Source organism: Myotis myotis, unplaced genomic scaffold, assembly GCF_014108235.1.
Source record: "Myotis myotis isolate mMyoMyo1 unplaced genomic scaffold, mMyoMyo1.p scaffold_m19_p_16, whole genome shotgun sequence".
NCBI lineage: Eukaryota > Metazoa > Chordata > Mammalia > Chiroptera > Vespertilionidae > Myotis > Myotis myotis.
The window spans coordinates 27379495-27398610 of record NW_023416320.1 but is presented as its reverse complement, the minus strand read 5'-3'; the positions used below and the strand labels follow the sequence as shown (position 1 = coordinate 27398610).

At 40.1% G+C, this 19116-nt stretch overlaps 1 pseudogene; it reads left to right on the top strand.

Annotated features, from left to right (window-relative positions):
- Positions 1 to 968: 968 nt before the first annotated feature.
- The window catches only part of LOC118670798, a 44942-nt pseudogene continuing 26794 nt past the window's right edge, over positions 969 to 19116 (top strand).

Genomic DNA, 19116 nt, shown 5'->3' with positions numbered 1-19116 from the left:
CCTTCATTTATTTTTATATTTTACCTTCTCAATTAGGTTTCTTTTCCTTGAAGATGGTTTCATGTGTGTATTCTGTACATGAGTTTGTGTACACACATGCACACATGCACGTCAATTCTCATTATTCACAATAGTTGTGTCCTAAAAAGTCACTGTAAGCAATGAATTAGCGGATACCATAACTGCTCCTTGGGGACATACAGTAAGGTTCTCCTGAGTCTCTGGTCACAATGACCTGGGTCAAAACAAGTATAAAGAAAACCATTTCAGCCCTGCCCGGGTGGATCAGCTGGCTGGAGTGAACCCAAAAGGTTTAGGGTTCGATCCCTGACCAGGGCACATATGGGAGGCAACGATTGATATTTCTCTTTCACATTGATGTTTCTCTCTCTCTCTCTCTCCCCTTCCCTCCTTTTCTAAAATCAATGAACATATCCTCAAGTGAGGATTAAAAAGAAAAAAGAGAAACCAATTTTATCATAGGCTAATTAACATAAACAAGTATTAAGTTGCTACAGCATCTCATCAACGGTAGAACGAAAGGGGGTTGCATTAAAATTTTGCATGCATGTGTATACATAGGGGGAGAGGAGGAACGATAAAGGTGAGAAGAAAATCTGGAGCTCGAAAGACTTACCCACTGAAGGGCCAGCAGAGATGAGGCCACCAAGCTCAGCAAGGACGATTGCTGCCTTGGTTTTCTAGCCTGCATGAGACGGTGTGCAGAGGGTGTCCTCCCACGGGAGCGCCCAGGAGACCATAGGCAATGCTCACTGCCTCATGTGTGTGGGATTCCCGTTCTGATCCCAGCCAACAGGAAAAGTTCCCAATCCCTTCCTGTTCTCCAGTGCTCAACTCTGAGTAAAGTACCTGCTTGCTTTTAAGATTCGAACATTGGAGTCTGTAAAAAGGTCTGGGCCCGACACTCCTCATTTTATCCCAAGAGAAGGTGAGCCCGGGCAGGTCCCATGGCTATGCTGGCACCTAGGCCAGCAGCTTTCCAGGTAAGAGCACTTCCAATGCCATCCCAGAGATGTGAGCTGGATTTTTCCATACATGTCCTCATTTAATCCAAATATTCCCTTTATCTACTTAGTAAAATAAAATGCATGCAAAGTATCTCAAAAGCACAAAAGTGTATCTCTTCATTAACCCCCTGCCACTACACCAGAAGTAGCTTCCTGAATTGCTTCCCATTCACATCTCCATCGCACAGATGCGGAAACTGAGTCCCAGAAAATCGGTGCAGTATGAAAGCTGATAAGTGGCAGAGCTGCAGTGGCCCCATGGCTGCTTTAAGCCCACTACAGGGTACAAGCTCAATTAGGAAAGTATCCTGAATGTAGGGTGACCATCAAAACTGGTGACTTGTAGAAGACATCAATATTGGCTATTTTGAAACATATTACACATAATTTTGTTGTGTGGTTTTTTTTAGGTACTAAAACATAGAAAGCCCCACCATCGGACAGCATTTAGCTAAATTTAAATAGCACTGAGATGGCCTGGCCGGTGTGGCTCAGTGGTTGAGCATCAACCTATGAACCAGGAGGTCACAATTCCATTACCAGTCAGGGCATGTGCCCAGGTTGTGGGCTTAATTCCCAGTGTGGAATTAAGGGATACCATAATTGCTCCTTGGGGACATACAGTAAGGTTCTCCTGAGTCTCTGGTCTTACATAGTCTTGTACTTGTAAAACTTCAAAGCCTTTAAGAAAGTACCTCCCTTTAATTCACTTTGTCTTACATAGTCCTGAGTCTCTGGTCTTACATTCCCATGCACCAGGAGGTTGCTGGTTCAATTCCCAGCAAGGGCACATGCCCAGATTGCAGGCTCCATCCCAGATAGGGGGGCGTGAAGAAAGCAGCTGATTATTGTTTCTCTCTCTCTCTTCCTTTCCCTTCCTCTCTCTCAAGAGAGGCAGGAGCCATCCGATCAACGATTCTCATGCATCATTGATGTTTCTATCTCTCTCTCCCTTTCCCTTCCTCTCTGAAATCAATAAAAATACATATTTAAAAATAAAAATAAATAGCAATGAGATGCAGACACTTAGGGTTGTATTACTACTTGGATTTTGTTGTGTTTTTGTTTTGTTTTGTTAACCTTAACACCATCCCAAGGTTTTACTGCTTCCAGGGTGCAGAAGGAGAACTTTTTAATCATTAAAGAAATTGTTCTGTCATTGTATGAGCTCATCAGCACTAACTAATATTCTAAAGGGGTTGGCTTGCTCCCGCTCCTTATCGGACCCTCTTTTTTTACTGTATAACCTTTGCTGATTCACAAAGAGCAAGGAATGCATAAAGAAAACTTGCTTGCAGGGCTTTTACTTTGAAGGGAAAATGCTCAAATCAATTCAACTCTGTTTGCAAAGAAAAACTTCAAAGCCTTTAAGAAAGAACCTCCCTTTAATTCACTTTGTTAGACTTGTTCCTCTATTTAAAGGTAAAAAAGATGAAAGAAAGTTAATCCTCCATAAATTCTCCCTCCTGTTATGCAGAGGTTCAATACAAAGCAATGCCTTTTTGCTTAGTAATTCTAACAGAAAAAGATAGGCAAGAGCCGATAATTAGTAGAGTTGCAAGCTGCCATTGTTTTAATGGGTCTCCAGACATATCTTAACCTCAGGATCCCTATCAAGTCCAAATATATGGTCCTCTCCAGCCCATGGTGTCTCATTCTTGGGTTATTCTGACTTTTCATGAAAGCACCCCAGAAGGTGCCATGGAAATTTTAAAAAATTAATCCAATCTTTCATCTCTGGGAAATTATTTCAAAGCAAAGACTAAATGTTCCTTCTTATTTTTCTTAAAATTGCTACCACTTAGGTAAACCACACCTCATTAATACTTAGGATTGTAAAATTCACCTGTAAAAACAAAAAGAACCCCTCTGTATCTTGATTATTTCTAGTTTAGGATAAACTTCCAAAATCCTAAACATGTTGGTCTTTGCTTATTTTATACTAGAGGCCCAGTGCATGAATTTGTGCCTGGGTGGGGTCCAGCCGGCCTGCCCGGCTCAGGGCCATTGGGCCAGGCTGGCTGGGGGGAGGGGCCCTGGGTGGTTGACCGGCCAACCTGCCTTCTGGTTGAACTCTGGGTTGAGGGGACAATTTGCATTTTAGCCTTTTATTATATAGGATTACTAGATGAAAAATCCTCAGCTTGATTAAAGAACTCTTGAATATTACAGAAGGATGCTCTTCTGGGTCTCCCAAACCTTAAGGCCTAGCTAGTCTATGGCACCGTGGGCCTGCATATTATTTTCTCAAAGCTCCATTCTTTGGCACAAAGACATATAACTATTCACCTATTTTCCCAGTAATTGGCCAAATGCAGAATCAGAAGTTTTAAGAGTTAACATTCCCATTGTTTAATGAAATAACAATAAAACAAAAAGTTCCTTCCAAAGACATGCAAATGATTTTCTGAAATAATTGAGAAGGAGGGAATGGGGAAGAATTGTTTAATGGGCACAGACTTTCTGATTCGGATGATGAAAAATAATTCTAGAAATAGAGAGTGGTGAAGTTGTACAACATTATGTATGTATTTAATGCTCCTGACATGTACACTTAAGATTATTAAAATAGTAAATTGTATATCATGCATATTTTACCACAATAAAAAAAGTATAAATAAATGAACAAGAGCTTTATATTAAAACTAGAAGCCTGGTGCACAAATTCATACACGAGTGGGATCCAGTGGGCTGGCTGGGGGAGGGGACACAGGAAGTTGGCCAGCCGGCCCCACCCCCTGGTCAAACTCCAGTTGAACTCCCGGTTGAGGGGACAATTTGCATATTACCCTTTTATTATATAGGATGTTAAGCCCTCACCAGCATGGCTTAGTTGGTTGGGTGTTGTCTCATGCACCAGGAGGTTGCTGGTTCAATTCCCAGTAAGGGCACATGCCCAGATTACAGGCTCCATCCCAGATAGGGGGGCATGAAGAAAGCAGCTGATTATTGTTTCTCTCTCTATATATATTCCTTTCCCTTCCTCTCTCTCAAAAAAAAAATCAATAAACTATTCTTTTAAAAAATGTTAAATAGTTCAGGGCTAAGAAATAAGCACAAATATGTTCCTGGTGGATAAATTATTACTATTAGATATCAAAAATCTAATAAAATGAAAATTTTGGCACAGCAATTCTACTTTTATCAATTTACTCTAAAGACATAATTTAAAATGGGCACAAAATTTATTATGTAGAAGAGCATTTATGATAACACTGTAATAGCAAATTGTTAAGAAAATTTTGCAAGGGCCTAAGTGTCAAACAATATTAGTTTAATAAATTCTGTTTAAAGTTAGTAGATAAGTTACCCTTAGTCCTGGCTATGCCTCCCTTAGTATCTTCTGCCCCCGGCTTAACATTAAATCTTAGAATTCCTCCACTTCTTTCTAAGTCTGTCTTTCAGTTACTAGTAGTTCACTCAACACTTACTGACTGTAAGTGGGCCAGATACTTCCTCAGTGTCAGGACCACAGGAGGTACTGGCAATAAAGCTTTCTACAACTCAGACAAAATCTTTTTGATACTATTGTAATCACCTGGTTATTATTAACAGGAAGGGAATACAGGGAAGACTAGATAATATAGGCATGCCATTTATACAGTTTTGCTAGAAAGCTGTAGTTTAACACTCTCCAAGTCTGTTCCCGCTGATCAATGTGGGAAGGGACTGGACAAAGGCAGTTTGGACGCATGCCCAGTAAGGTCTGAGTGACATGGGAAGGTGCTTACTTGTCAATCACTTCTGGGAACGAGTCAGTGGCCAGAATAGGCGTGGCCACTGCAAGGGAGAGAAACCTGAATATTTAAACTCCTAGAAAAAGGGAGTTCACTTGCTTGGCTCTCTTGCTCTTGGCTCTTGGTCCTCTTGAGACTCCTATGGCAGGGGGCACATTCCCCTACATTCACTCACATGGCCCACAGCCATGTGGGCTCCACATAATGGACTAATGGAGTTTAATTAGCCTGATGCTGAACTGGAATCGGCTGCAACATGGGACAGAAGCTCTGAACACTGGCTCTGCTTCTGGCTCTACTGAACCCCCAGTTGCACCTCTTTCAGGGCTGGTTTAAGGGACATGGAACTTTGGAACCCGAGAAATGTAACTCCACGCAAAGAAAGTCTTTTACCACATCTCATTCTCCCATAGGGGCCTCTGCAAATGTTTATTTCAGCAGTACCCCAAGAACCCCACTCCCATAAGCAGCAAGGAAATCTGGCCCACTGACTTCTCTGGCAACACTTTCTCTCGTGGAGTTTATAAACTTTGGGAAGAACACAAAGCAGAAAATCTGCAGCTATCACATGACAAGTGCTGGGATATGGGATGGTCTGGGAATGTGTTGGTCAGGCCCCTAAACCAGATCCGGGTGCATCTGGGATGACTTCCTGGTAGAAGTCATGTCATCGGAATGAGTTGAAATTAAGTAGGAGAAAAACATAAGGGGAAAAGAATGTTTCGGGCCAAGATAATAGCATTTATAAGGACTGAGATAAAAGAGAGCAAAGTGTATGTAAGAAGCCGCAATGCTTTCAGAAGAGCAGGAACATAGAGATGCCAGCAAAAGATAGAAAAATATATATCTGTGACCTCAAACTCAAAACCAAGTACCTAGTTGGCTCACCTACTGCTGTCTCCACAGGAAAAGGCTATAAGGACCCCACTTTCACATGCCCCATGCTAAGCTCACCATCTACATCCCTCTTTCCAACCCTGGTTCTTCTGTTTGAGTTCTCAATCACAGTGAATAATGCAATGAAAGTACCTTCCTATCTACTTCCTAAGTATTTCTTGAACCAACCTTGTTTCTCTCTCTCTCTACTTTCCGAACTCTATAGAGGCATCATCCCTGGTGTCATTGTCACACTCTGGGCCCCACCAAGCCCCTTTCCATTCTTCAGTTCTAACTCTGGTCATCTTCCCAAACCCAAATCTGATGGTCATTCTCCTGCTCAAGCCTTTCACAGCTTCTCAATGCGCTTAGGGTACAATCTGAGCACCCGATCATACATTGTGGTGCTTATCTCACGTTTGACCTGGATTGGGTAGTGTGGTTACCCTCCTCCCTAACTCACTGGTCAGATGCATACTGTCCTCGGTTTGATTTCCTGAGCCCCGAATGCTTTTTTCCTCACAAATCCTTAGTACCAGTATGACCCCCCTCTGCCTGCAACACCCTCTTGCTATCCCGGTCTGGTTTATTCTGACTTATCTTTCAAGTCTCAGCTTCAATACTCCTCCTTCCAAAAAGCTATGTATGGTTTTATCATACTCCTGTTCTTCTACATCACTGTGTGATGCATTACAGTTCCTGTTTCTTTCTCACTAATCTGTCAGCTTCATCATGGCAGGAACTCTGCCAATCTTGCTAATGTTGACAAGCCAGCCCAGAAGCGCTGCGCTTGGCTTAGAATGCAGCCCTTAATACTGCATTGCACTGGCAATACATTGCTGACCTGCAAACATGCTCGAGATGCATTGGGCAGTGAGAAAAGCATGTTTCCACATAGGATTTATGGCATTATCCTTTTTTGCAGAGGAAAATGTTCTCTGAAAAGAAATCTCAAAGGACAAATACCAACATGATGACTGAAACAGTCAGCCTATGTACTGAGGGGGTGCAGTCATCCGTCTTTTTGCTTTTATTTTTGTTTATCAGTGCTCTCTGAAATTATGAGAGGCATGAGCATTTTTTTCTTTAATAATAATAATGAAAAACAAAGAAGACTTGTATAGAAAAGTAATTTAGGAAATTCAAGATTTTGAACTGCAAATATCTGTTATTTCAGAATGCGCAAGCTTTGCCAAGAACAGACTTCTGAGTTAATCTGTTAAATCTATGAAAATAAGAGAATTTACTCAACTCCTGACTCTTGAGTTCAAGGATTGGAATTCTCAAAGTTCATTGTTACATTCTGCTTGTATTAAAAAGGAAAATATTGCTGCTTCCCTAGAAACAGGCTTTGTTTTTCAATGTTGGTGTTATCTATACTCAATTTTTCCTCTTTTCATTAAATCTGTATATTTTGGAAGAATTCTTTAAGTACTATCAGAAAGCACTTCACCTTCACGTTATTTTTCTTATACTGATTGACTAGGTCTCACAATATTCCCAAGCAAGACAAGACCAAGCATACCACAGCCCTTCTCACTATGTGGATCTATTGTTCAGGCCATTGGGATGTTAATCAGGATGAGACGATCATATATTTAGTCTGCATTTGTGCTTGTTCAATGCCAACATCTTAATTTCAAGAACAGCATGATTTATCAGTTGTGTGTGAAAACCACTTCACAGCATATAGATGATCTTTGCTCTTTTTCCAGATCCTCTCAGAAATCTCAGCTTCCTGGTTTCTCACCTCCCCTCACCCTCTGATGGAAAACAGCAGGTTTTTAGGCAGTAACTACTTTTGGGGGAGGAGAGGGAGTGGGACATGGGTCCTGTGGCTACTGACTGTAAATGATTGAGAAAGTTAACCACATACCCACTAGCACCATTAACACATTAACCCTCTGGCCAGTTTCTCTTGGCACCTAGAGGAGAATGGTGTTTGCAAAATTGTAACAGAAACCCAGCTAAGTTTAGAAAAGGGGGGAATAGAAAGGAGTGTAGGCAATCACCTAAGGGAAAGGGTCTAAGAAAGATGACTTAGCCTCTTAAGAGTGGTAAAATGAAAGACTTGGAAAGGAAATAGTAAAGGTAGGTGGAGAACATTCCCCTTGTAATTTCTCCAAGCTTCTACAGAAGTTGCTTTCAATAATGTAGTTTGGAATAGCCTGTGGGCCCTATTGTAATGCTCAGAAGAGGGGAGTCGAGAACAGTTCCAAACCTGAATTTGAGGATGAAATACTCTTCCTAGAAAAAAAGAAAGAGGAATCTAAACATTCTTAACAAGATGACTCAATGGTGGATATTTCAAAAAGGGTATAGTCCTTAGAAGATGAACCAAAATCACTCATTTCACAAGTAACTGAAGCCAAAATGACCTTCAAAATGTTTCAAATGAATAAAGAATGACTTAAGATAGCTAGAAAGATGTTTTAAGTGAAAATTCTAACTTTAGGAAAACTAGAAACAGCTTTTACAAGAAGCTGAAGGATGGAACAAACAAGTGAGTGAATTTAATAAACAGAAAAGAACATTTGAAGACTCCAAAATATATGTAAAACAAGTTCTATGTGATAAAATCAGATCAAATCCCTGACTGAATACTTGCTAAAGATGCAAGATTGGACTGCTGTGCTTGGAGAAGACTTAACAAATGAAAACTGGAATTGGAACTGAAGAATGATTCAGAAAATAGTGCACTCTTAGGTTATCAACCAAAAAAATAAATAAATAAATAACTTTGAAGAAGTTGAATCATGCTGCTAGGGTTTTTAAGGCTTTTTTAAAAGCCCTAGAAGGAGAAAGAAGTCAAATATACACTAAGTAACTGAAGTAGATAAAACAAAGAAAAAGCTTACAGAGTGTATTAAAAATCTCCAGACTTGCCCGCCAGCGTGGCTCAGTGGTTGAGCATTGACCTATGAACCAGGAGGTCACGGTTCAATTCCTGGTCAGGGCACATGCCTGGGTTGCGGGCTCAATCCCCAGTGTGGGGCATGCAGGAGGCAGCCGATCAATGATTCTCTCTCTTCATTGATGTTTCTCTCTCTCTCTCTCTTTCCCTCTCCCTTCCTCTCTGAAATAAATGTATATTTAAAAAACAAAAAATCTCCAGACTTGAACAGCATCTCTGCAGTCAGAAAATGAACATCTTGGAAATGAGAATCCAAAGCTTCAGCACAAACTTACAGTAATGACTGAACTGTATCTAGAAAATGAAATGATATTTCACAGGAAGTTGACAGTAGAAGGAAATAACTGGTTAGAGAAAGAGGAAAAACTTTCTAAAGCAGATGAAAAGCTAGGTCAGCCATGTAGCTGAAGTGCTAGAGACCAATCGAAAGTGAGCCAAAGATCTTGAAGAATTGGAGAGAACCATTCATTCTTATCAAGGGCAGATTATTTCCCATGAGAAAAATTTCACATGGTAAGTGGTTGACAGCTCGGACTGCTAAAAGAAACCTCAATGATTTAAAGAAAGAAAATTCTTCCCTAGCAGGTTTGGCTCAGTGAATAGAGTGCCAGCCTGCACACTGAAAGGTTGTAGGTTTGATTCTGGTCAAGGGCACATGCCTCGGTTGCAGGTTTGATCCCTAGCCCCCGAGGTGCGTGCCAGAGGCAACCAATTGATGTCTCCCTCACATCGATGTTTCTCTTCTTTGTCTCTCCCCCTCCCTTCCACTCTCTCTAAAAATCAACGGGAAAGTGTCCTTGGGTGAGGATTAACAAAAATAAAAGTTTAAAAAAGAAAGAAAATTCTTACTTCAGACAAAAATTAATTAAAACAGAGCTTAAATTTAAACTTTTAGAAAAAGATCCTTATGCACTTGATGTTCCAAATACAGCGTTTGGCAGAGAGCATTCCCCATATTGCCCCTCAGCATTGGGTAGACCTTAATCTGAAAGGAGAGCTTTTCTCTCCCCTCCATCTTTGTTGGAGGATCCACTCAGACTCTCACCTTTGCTTCCAGGAAAAGGGGGAAGAGGTTCAAGAGGCCCAGGGAATCCTCAGGTCCATCAGATTTCTAATGAAAGAGGAGAATCAAGCCAAGACCATTTAAATGATCCTCACAGGGAACCTTCTGACCCGGAGTCACTTTCACCTCCTTGGGAATAGGATCATTCTTGATGACTCCTCCATCAGGCCAAACTTATCCTGACCCAGCATTTCCACTCTGGGTATGTTCCAAAAGAATCAAAAGTAGGGATTTGAACAGATACTTGAACATCCATGGTCACAACAGCATTATTCACAATAGCCAAAAGGTGGAAACCACCCAAGTGTCTACTGATAGATAAATGGATAAACAAAACGTGGTATCTACATACAATGGAATATTGTTCTGACACATGCTACAACATGGATGAACCTTGGGGACTTTATGTTAAATGAAATAAGCTTGACACAAAAGGACAAATACTGTGTAATTGCACTGCTATAAAGCACCTAGAAGACTCAAATGTATAGAGACTGAAAGTTGAATAGTGGTTGCCAGGAGCTGGGAAGGAGGGAGAGGGGAGTTCATGTTGACTAGGTACAGTGTTTTAGTCTGGGATGATGAAGAAGTTTTGAAGGTGGCTCGTGGTGATAGTCGCACACTTGAAAATGTTAAGACTGTAAATTTTATGTTATGTCTATTTTACCACAATTAAAAGAAAAATATTACAGAGCAGATTATTGAGAAATAGGGCTTAGAGCTGAGAGACATTAATAACAAGCATAGTTGCCATACTGATCTGTGATCCTGAGGTTGGCTGAGACTCTGCAAACAATGGGAATCGAAGACAAGAAAGTGGGACTTAAGAAGAGAGAGCTATCAACTCTGCCTTCCACATTTAAAAATGAAGAGGGCCAGATAAAACTAGTTTTGCCATTCCCCTAGCTTTTCACCTTGAAAATTATCTGCCCTTTTGGATCTCTGTTTTCTTGTTTCTAAAAGTAAGAAATGACAACATTTTTACAATTCTTTCTGGCTATAAAAAGCTATCATTTTATGTAAACGAGACCACAAAACCATACAAAATATTGTAAAAATTGTGTATAATTCTGAAAACTTTGCTACTTCGTCCAAAATTCAGACTTCAGTTTCCAACCTTGACAGAGTGACTGGTACCAGCCCTAGCTTCCCTGCACTCAATATATAAAGCACATGTTTCCAAGCATTGGACAACAGGAAACAGAATGTGGTAATCCTAGAGAAAAGGGAAATACTCGAAATGAGCCCCGATTTAGCCTGGCTTTCAGCCCAGGGACACACTCAAACTGCAGCACAGGGAGCAAAGGGCTCTGAACGTGTAGAAGCAGATACTGGAGTTCAGGTGAAGCAGCTGGACTTTATAGGGAAAGGGAGAAGGGATGGCACAAGTCTGAGTGGGTTTGCCCCATGGTCCTGGGCTGAAGGCTAGACTGCATCAGTGCAGAGGACATTCTAATAGGCCCTGCAGTGAAGAGCAGCTGCAGGCTGAGAGCTCCACAGGGATCCTCGGGTCACTCAGGCTGGGAGATGTTGGATTCCTACCACTCAGAGTGGAGAAACTTTGCTAGCACTGCAGGCATTCAACTCAGACCTGGGAAGGCCATGCTTTCTGAGTGAAGCATGTGCCTTGGAAAAGGTATGTTCTTTAGGACTAAGGACAAAAGGACTAAGAGACAAACAGAAATAAACCCACCTGGTAGGATCAAGAGAACCCACTAATAATTTAACTGCTTGCTAGAATAAAACTCAATAGCCTTTAAAAGCAGATAGCACAATCTAACACTCCCTGAACATCAGTATACAATGAAAAATTACTGGATATGCAAAGAATCAGGAAAATGTGACCTATACTCCAGAAATTATGTATTTTCCATTTGTACTAGTATATCCATTTCAGGAAAAAGACTGAAGAGATGTCTAAGACAGCAAAATAGCCGGGGTGCCTCCAGATCTATAAAGATACTTTTTACCCATTAATTATAGCTATGTGAATTTAATGAGATGCTAAAAGATCCCAACCCTATAATCATTTTTTGTTTATTTATTTTATTTATTAGATTTCATATATAGGTTCAATTATATGGTATTTGTCTTTCTCTGTCTGACTTATTTCACTTAGCATAGCACCCTCTAGGTCCATCCATGCTGTCACAAAAAGTAACCGTTCATTCTTTTTTAGGGCTTAGTAGTATTCCATTGTGTATATGTACCATAGCTTTTTTATCTACTGATCTATTGATGGGCACTTGGGTTGCTTCCATATCTTGTCTATTGTAAATAATGCTGCAATAAACATAGGGGTGCATATATTATTATAAATTAGTGATTTGGATATATATATATATATTCCCAGAAATTGAATAGATGGGTAATAAGGCAATTTCATTTTTATTTTTAAGGAACCTCCATACAATCTTCATTACCACCAACAGTACATGAGAGTTCACCCACACTTGTTGTTGTTGACTTACTGATGATAGCCATGCTTACACGTGTGAGGTAGTATCTCACTGATTTTAGATATTAACCCCTTATTAGATGTATCATTGGTAAATATCTTCTACTTAGTATGTTGTCTTTTTGTTTTGTTGATGGTTTTCTTTGCTGTGCAAAAGCTTTTAGTTTGATGTAATCCCATTTATTTATTTGTTCTTTTGTTTCCTTTGCTCAAGGAGATATATCAGAAAAATATTGCTAAGAAAAATGTCTGAGATTTTACTATGTTATTTTCTGGGAATTTTATGGTTTCGAGTCTTACATTTAAGTCTTTAATCCATTTTGAGTTTACTCTTGTATATTGTGTGAGAAGGTGGTCTAGTTTCATTTATTTGCATACATCTGTCCAAATTTCCCAACACCATTTATTAAATAGACTGTCTCCTTTGTCAAATATTAATTGACCATGTAAATGTGAGTTTATTTCTGGGCTCTCTATTCTGTCCCATTGATCTATATAGGGTGGGGCAAACATATATTTACAGTTGTGAGTATCCAAAACCCAAAGAGTTTATTCTTGTATTATTAAATTTTTTAATTATGGTACTATTTTCCATACAAACAACTGTAAACATACTTTTGCCTCACCCTGTATGTCTGTTTTTATGCCAACACCATGCTGTTTCAATTATTATGGCCTTGTTGAATAGTTTGATAGGTAGCATGATACCTCCAACTTTTTCTACTGAGCTTACATCCTACAGAAAAGTCTGCTGGATGCACAAATATATGTAATTTTATTTGTCTATATTTTAATAAAAGTTTTTTTAAAAAAAATTTAAAGAGAAAATAATTGAAAGTAGGGACTAAAAGAGATATTTGTACCCATGTTCATAGCAGCATTATTCAAAGTAGCAAAAAGTGTAAGCAACACAATGTCTATCAGTGAGTAAATGGACAAGCAAAATGTGGCATGAACATACAATGGAATGTTATTCAGCCTTTAAATGAAAGGAAATCGACCCATGCTAATATGATTAATTAATATTTGACAAAGGAGGCAAAAGCATACAGTGGGGTAAATACAGTCTCTTCAATAAATGGTGTTGGGAAAATTGGACAGGTACATGCAAAAAATGGAAACTAGACCACCAACTTATATCATACACAAGAATAAACTCAAAATGGATAAAAGATTTAAATGTAAGTTGCAAAACCATAAAATTTCTAGAAGAAAACATAGGCAGTAAAATCTCAGACATCTCAATTAACAATATTTTCACCGATATATCACCTAGGGTAAGGAAAACAAAAGAAAAAATTAACAAATGGGACTACATCAAACTAAAAAGCTTCTGCACACCAAAAGAAATCATCAACAAAATGAAAAGGGACCCTACAGTATGGGAAAACATATTCACCAATGATATATCTGATAAGGTTTGATTTCCAAAATATACAAAGAACTCATACAACTCAACACCAGGAAGACAAACGATATAATTTTAAAAATGGGCAAAGGACCTGAATATACACTTCTCCAAAGAGGACATACAGATGGCCAATGGACATATGAGAACATGTTCACGGTCACTAATAATCAGAGAGATACAAATTAAAAACTACAATGTGATATCACCTCACACATACCAGAATGGCTACCATCAATAAATCAACAAACAACAAGTACTGATGAGGGTGTGGAGAAAAGGGAACCTTTATGCCAGTGGTTCTCAACCTTGGCTGCACATTAGAATCACCTGGGAATCTTTTTAAAATCCTGATTTCTGGGCCTCATCCTCTGGAAATTCTGTTTCTTTGTTATGGGGTGGGGCCACAACATTAGTAACAAAGAAACAGAATTTCCAGAGGATGAGGCCCAGAAATCAGGATTTTAAAAAGATTCCCAGGTGATTCTAATGTGCAGCCAGGTTGAGAACCACTGCTTTATGCATTGCTGATGGGAATGCAGCCGCTATGGAAAACAGTATGGAAGATTCTCAAAAAATTAAAAATGCATCTGCTGTCCAACCCAGCGATCCCACTTCTGGGAATATATTCTAAGAATCCTGAAACACCAATCCGAAAGAATATATTCACCCTATGTTCATAGTAGCGTTATTTACAATAGCTCAGGTCTGGGAACAGCCCAAGTGCCCATCAGTAGATGAGTGGACAAAAAAGCAGTGGTACAGCCCTGGACAGTTTTGCTAAGTGGTTAGAGCATTGGCCTGCAGCCCAAAAGGTCTCAGGTTCAATTCCCAGTCAAGGGCACATACCTCAGTTACAGGTTCAATCCCTAGGCCGGGTGGGGGTGTGGTCAGAGTGGTACAGAAGGCAACCATTGGATGTGTCTCTCTCACATCCATGTCTCTCTCTCTTTCACCCTCTCCCCTCCTCCCTCCCTTTCACTCTGTCTGAAAATCAATGGAAAAGATATCTTCAGATGAGGATTTAAAAAAAAAAGAGAAAAGCTGTGGTACATCTACACAATGGAACACTATGCTGCTATAAAAAAAGAAGGATTCTTACCCTTTTAGACAACATGGATGGACCTGGAGACGATTATTCTAAGCAAAATAAGTTAGAGAAAGACAAATATCACATGATCTCACTTATATGTGGAATCTAATGAACAAAATAAACTGATGAACAAAATAGGTCCAGAGATATGACTACATGGAACAGAATAACAGATCTCAATGTGGAGGAGAGACAGAAAGAGGTTAACCAAAGACCATATATGCATATATGCACAACCCATGGACACAGACAATAGCATAAAGAAGGCTGGGGTGGGGCAGGGTTTGGGTGGGAGGGGCCCAAAAGGAAGAAAATGAGAAACATCTGTAATACTGTCAACAACCAAATAAAATAAGCTACTTAATTAAGTTAAATTAGTAGTTTAAAATAACAACTTTTTATTTGTTCATGATTCTGCAACGTAGGAGGAGCGGGGTATTTCTTCTGCTGGTCTTGCGTGGGGCCATGCCATGCGGGTTCATTTGCCTGGCAGGTTAGCTAGGGCCTGTGCTCAGCTGGAGCATGGGACAGCTGGACTTCTCAATATATACAGTTTCAGGACCTCTCCCTCTCCATGTGGCCTCTTTTTCATGGTCTACCCAGTAGCCAGACTGTTTACCTGCTAGACTTCCAAGAGCCGAAAGACAGAACCTGTCAGTCCTTCTTCATGCCTAGGAACCTGTTGGTCCTTCTTCATGTGTTTGCAGTCTCAGCACATGACTTCTACTGCTATGTGTTGGTCAGAGCAGTCACAGGGTCGGCCCAGATTCACGCTGGTGAGAATGAGACATTATCTCTTGGTGGGGAGTGACAAAGTCACATTGCACAGTGACTATGGGATGGGAGGCATTGCTGTAGCTGGCTTTGGGCATGTGATCTATCACATTTGGCATATTATTTGTGAAGGACTTAATAAGCAAATGAAATATTATAAAGGATAGCAGGGATTATGTATAATGCATCTAAAGAGAAACTTCAACACAACAAAAATCTGACATGAAAGATATATTTTACCTGCAGGAAATGGAAAACAAGGTTCCTGCTTTATTGTAGTTGAAAGATAAAGTAGGCAGAAGACCAAGAAATTATAAAGCAGTTAGTTCATTCCACAACTGTTTTTGAATGTTTAATGTGCTAATCGTATACCATTAGGTAAAGTATAATTTTTCAAAGATAGCTTTCAAGCCCTGACTCCTACTTCTTTTCCAACTACAACTATCATAACTTTTTCAAAAAGAAGGGATGAGAAGATAGAAATCACAAAAAGAGCTGTCATTATTGGGGGGCGATTAATAGGTGTTTGGAATTATGCTAAGCTGGGTCTCTGAATCCTTTCAAACGCTGCAAAGTAAGCCCCACCATGAGTCATTCCATAGGTGACAAAACTGATGCTTTGAGGGGCTACATACTCTCAAAGCGACACTGACTGCCTAAAACATTTCATTTTATAATGGGTCAACTGAGGGAGCCTTCGTTATTGAGAACATAAGATCATATTTTAGAAATGTTATTGTTTGTATTATTGTTTAAATATATTTTTATTGATTTCAGAGAAGAAGGGAGATGGAGAGAGAGATAGAAACCATCAATGATGAGAGAGAATCATTAATTGGCTGCCTTCTGCACACCCCACACTGGGGATCAAGCCCACACCTGGGCATGTGCCTTGACCGGGAATCGAACCGTGACCTCCTGGTTCATAGGTCGATGCTCAACCACTGAACCATGCTGGCTGGGCTGTTTGTATTATTTTTAATTTGCAGTTTTACCCAGTCAAGTTCCCCTGGAATCAGAGTGCTCCTTCCCCAACTGTGATTCGGTCTTCAGAAGGTTCAAGGCCTTTCCATGATAGGCCTGGACCACACTCATCCAACATCCACACACACTTCAAGAGCACACCATCCCACAAAGCGCCCTCATATTTAAAGCCCGTGAAAACTTGTAAACGGCGGCTACCAACACTGCCAAGGTCTGAGTGGAAAAACACCACGCTTTTCTCAAAGAGCCATACAATTGTCTTGGGTCCCAAATGGAAAGCGCTCTTTCTCCCTCTTCCTGCTTCTGCCTCCCACAAGGCTGCTGCATGGATCTCTGCTGACCCAGACTTTCCTCTCCTTGGGGTGGGATGCTTCCTCACGCATTCAGTAAGAGGAAGAGGTGGACAGAGAGTGGAGGCGGCCACTGAACAGCAGGGCCCTCGAGGCGGGAGATTGTGTGAGCTGAGGCCAGAAGTCCCTTGAGGGAGGCGTGAGCAGGGGGAAAGAATGGAGGGGCCTGCAAGGCCTGCCCAGATAAGCATCTCGCATTCTCCCTCCTTTTCCTTGTTCCTCGGTGCGGCAGCAGGGGCTCGCCCACCCTGTGCCTTTTAACTGTCAAGGAGCCAATGCCAAGTGCTGGGCCAAGTCATCATCGATGACATGTGAGTTGTGTGTGTTCCAAATTGGCCTTCCTGCCTTTCTGCAAGAAAAACAAACTTGAGCTGGACCCCAACAAACATGACAGGAAAAATAACAACCCTTGTCGAGGGCTGATACTGAAAACGACTGGTCTCTCCACCCCAGACCAGCCCCTGCTGGGGAGGAGCAGGTCCCCATCTCTGGCTCCAGGAGGGGGTGGGGGCGGGAATTCTGAAACTCGGGAGCCTCCATGGCATAGTGTGGGGGGGCCATCAGGTTGTTCCTTCTGAGGTCACCTGTGCAGGGCACTGCCAGAGGCCCTTTTCAGATTCCACAATGACACCACAAGCGTTAAACACTATAGCATCAAGCCCATTTTACAGAGATCGGTACGTGGCTTCAAGTAACACAGGGATTGAGCAACAGAGCTACATTACTTCTCAACAGTGTCATACTTCCTACTTTCATTTTATGCCTGTATTAGAAAAATGAGAAGTCAGAATGCTTGCTACTGATGGGCCCATTTCCCTAGATAATATGCTACAAGTCATCAATGCATACTACTGGCCTAGATAATAAAAAAAGAACATGAAATTTATTATTGTTGTTATTGTTGTTGTCATTATTTCGAATAACACTTCTTTATCAAACTTGTAAACCTCCCCAAACCAGAATCTGTTGTATTTTTCATTGGTGTTTTCCATATGATTTGACACGGTCCACCTATGTTCACAGCCAAAGGGTGGAAGCAATCTAAAGTGTTCTTGAATGGATGAATGAAAAAACAAAATGTGACATATGCATACAATGCAATATTATGCAGCCTTAACAAAGAAAGAAATTTGACACATGCTATGATATGAGTAAAACTTTATGGACATTATGCTCAGTAAAATAGTCACAAAAAACAAAAACTGTATGATTTCACTATCTAGGTACCTAGATATCACATTCATAGAGACAGAAAGGAGAAACATGTTGTCCTGGGGCAGGGGGAGGGAGAATGGGGGGTTAGTGTTAAAGGTATAGAGGTTTAGTTTGGGGAGATAAAAATGTTCTGGTGATAGATGGTGATTATGGTTGCACAACAATGTGAATGTACTTAATGCCACTGTACTGCACATTTAAGAATGATAAAGATGAAAAATTCTTTGTTATGTGTAGTTTACTACTGTTTTTTTAAGGGATAAATATTGAGGCATCTAATAGATCTGTATTCAGTCCTGGCCAAGGGAGAAAAAATACTAAATTATGCTGAAGTCTTTCCTAGTGTGTGCACTCTAGGTTTAACTAACAATAATGGCTACATTCAAACTATTATTATCATTAGCCTGAGCTTTAAAGTCAAGTATAGAACAATTGCATTAGGAGTTTTACAAAGATTTTAGAGTGTTCCTAAGAGGCTATTCATAGGATGACACAGTCAGCCATTAACTCTTAAGGGTTGATGTAAAAAACAGAGAACAACAAAAACTTGTTTTGCCTACCCCAGTGGTTCTCAACCTTCCTAATGCCACGACCTTTTAATACAGTTCCTCATGTTGTGGTGACCCCCAACCATAAAATTATTTTCATTGCTACTTCATAACTGTAATTTTGCTACTGTTATGAATCGTAATGTAAATATCTGATATGCAGGATGTATTTTCATTGTTACAAATTGAACATAATTAAAGCATAGTGATTAATCACAAAAACAATATGTAATTATATATGTGTTTTCCGATGGTCTTAGGCGACCCCTGTGAAAGGGTCATTCGACCCCCAAAGGGGTCACGACCCACAGGTTGAGAACTGCTGGCCTATCCACACTACACCTAGTAACTTTTCAGAAGGAAATGAAAATTTTTGAGTTGTGTTCTTATATATCTTGAAAGAGTCTTCTAAACACAAACTCTTCCATTTCCTAAACTCTTTTTAGAAAGCCGGTATAACTTCAATTCCAAAAAATGACAGGGACATTACAAAAAAAGGAAAATTATGGAGCTTTCTTACTCAGAACTTTCCAAACCAAATAATAATACACACATTCTAGAAATACAGAAAATAAGATAATACTTTGCACTTAATTAAGTATATTCCATGAATGCAAGATTGGTTTAATATTTCAAAAGCAATTAGCCGACCAATTCATCACTAAATT